General features: G+C 45.9%; 1 pseudogene; it reads left to right on the top strand.

Annotated features, from left to right (window-relative positions):
• Positions 1-365: 365 nt before the first annotated feature.
• LOC102852508 lies at positions 366-1,685 on the top strand (annotated as a pseudogene).
• Positions 1,686-2,465: the final 780 nt, after the last annotated feature.

Raw genomic sequence — 2,465 nt, 5'->3', positions numbered from 1 at the left:
AACTATCATTGTTTCTCTTAGTTCATAGAGTTTCCAGAGGCATGTGCTTTAGGACGTGAATGCTGCTCCTTCTCCTCTTGGATTCTAATAAAAATATATTAAATTTAAAAACGAAATGCATCCCTCGATTTATAAAATTACTTTCTCTAGCCAACTCACCTGCCAAGTTCCTTACTACATATGAGTTTAAAATGGCCTAGAATTAGTGAAATGGAAGAGTTTAGGCTAAAATATGGCATTATAAAACACACACACACGGAAAATGGCGGCGCACAGGCCCGATCAGGCACATGGTTCCACCGAGGGCACCACGCAGTGATGTGACTTCTCCAGTGAGGGCCTAAGGACAGTGCCTTTTCCTCACCATGAGTGCTTCCCCAGAGCTCAAGAGTCATGGGATGAAGTTTGCTGAGGAACAGCTGCTAAAGCATGGATGGACTCAAGGCAAAGGCTTGGGCCGGAAGAAGAATGGTATCACCCAGGCCATCAGGGTGACAATGAAGCAGGATACTCACGGGGTAGGACATGACCCAGCCAAGGAGTTCACAAACCACTGGTAGAATGAGCTCTTCAACAAAACTGCAGCCAGTCTGTTAGTGGAAACTGGGCAGGATGGAGTACAGATAAGGCACGTCACTAAGGAGACTACACGTCATGATCGTCTCAAGCCCAATTTGTTGTATCAGTAGTTTGTGAAGACTGCCACGCTGACTTCTGGTGGGGAGAAACCAGACAAGGACTTGGAGAATTGCAGTGATGACGACACTCTGGGGCCCAAATCCCCAAAGATTCTGACTGATAAGATGTTGCTCCAAGCCTGCGAGGGACGAACAGCACACAAGGCTGCTCGTCATGGGATCACAATGAAGGCCAAGCTTGCTCGTCTGGAGGCCCAGGAACAGGCTTTCCTGGCTCAGCTCAAAGGCCAGGACCCTGCGACTCCTCAACCAGAGCCAGACACCAAACCTCCAAAAACAATGAAAAAGAAAAAGAAAGAGGAGGAAGATGCTCTAGCAGCAGAAAGGAATGGAGAAGAACACTCAGAACACACTGACCAGAGTCTTAGGAAAAGCAAGAAGAAGAAGAAAAAGAAGTAAAAACACCAAAAAGATAAGGTCTCATATGAGAGGGAGGAAACTGTAGAGAATGAGGAAGAGATTGCTGAGACCAGTGGGCTTGGAGAATTGAAGAGCAGAGAACAAACTAGTCAACCCCTCAGGAAAAGAAAGAAGAAGAGGCAGCAGCTGACCTTGGATAAAGGAGAAGGATGTTAGGAGGGTGAAGAGGGTGTCAAGACCAAGGACGTGGAGAACAGAGAATACCTATGTAGTGGAGGCAAGAAGAGGCAGCAACGTGTGGAGGAGCAGCAGCATTTGAACACAGATGAAGAAGGTGAGGAGACTGCTGTAGCTGGTAGGACTAGGGAAGCAGCAAGCAGCAGAGCATGCAGTGATCTGGACAGCAGGAGAAATAAGAAAAGGCAGTGGTGTCAAGAGAAGCAGGTGGTCCTGGAGGTAAGGGATAAAGATGACAAGATTGCAGGAGGCAGGACTGGGGAAGTAGAGAGTAGAACACACACTGGCACATGCAGCAGGGAGAAGAGGAAGCAGTGGCATCCAGAGGAGGAAGAAGCCAGCGTCATCACAGGTCAGAGAACCAAAAAGAAGAAACACAAGAGAGACTAAAGGCCGGGTCAAAGTGGGGTCCAGCTGATTCCTTTTTAGGAATTAGAGCCGTAGAAACATAAGTCAGTTCAGGTCTTCTGTATCACTTTCAGTGGCATGAAAGTGGATTACCTATCTGTTGAGATGAGTGCTAGAGCCATGCTTCAGTTGAGATAAAAGATGTTGGGCTCTTTGTATCTTCAAGATCATGAACTCCAGTAGGAGACAGGCAGCAAAAGGCAAAACCAAAGTATTACAATGAAATGTGCCAAGGGCTGGGGTTAGAAAAACAGAAAGAAGGAATATACTTGGAATTTCTCAGGCTGAAAGAACTAAAGAACAAATTCAAGTTTTGAATTGCAGTAGTGAAGGATTCCATGGGCAAAGTCTTAAATGATGCAGGAAGCATCAAAAGAAGATGGAAGGAATACAGTCATTGGTCCAAAAAGAACTGGTCAACACTGAACCTTTTCAGGAAATAGTATATAATCAAGAACCAATGGTAATGAAGGTGGATGTTCAAGTTGCACCAAAGGCACTGGCAAAAATTAAGGCCCCAGGAATAGATGAGTACTAGTTGAGGTGTTTCAACAGATGGAGGAATTCCTAGAGAATTCCCTGTCAATCTATCTTTCCTATTATTTCTCTGAGAAATGTCACCATATCCTCAGTGTCCTCAGGCTCTCACCGCCCACTACCCCATTTCTAGAGAGGAGGAAAACAGACACCCTTTGAAGGGGTATCCCTGCCTCAGTTCTGGCTGAATGCCAACACAGAGGCTTTCTATTTTGTCTGATCCCT

The sequence above is a fragment of the Elephantulus edwardii genome, unplaced genomic scaffold (assembly GCF_000299155.1).
Source record: "Elephantulus edwardii isolate Elephantulus edwardi_28Jun2011 unplaced genomic scaffold, EleEdw1.0 scaffold00578, whole genome shotgun sequence".
Classification (NCBI taxonomy): Eukaryota; Metazoa; Chordata; class Mammalia; order Macroscelidea; family Macroscelididae; genus Elephantulus; species Elephantulus edwardii.
Note: the sequence above shows the minus strand (reverse complement) of the source record. Positions and strands in the feature narration are given on the sequence as shown.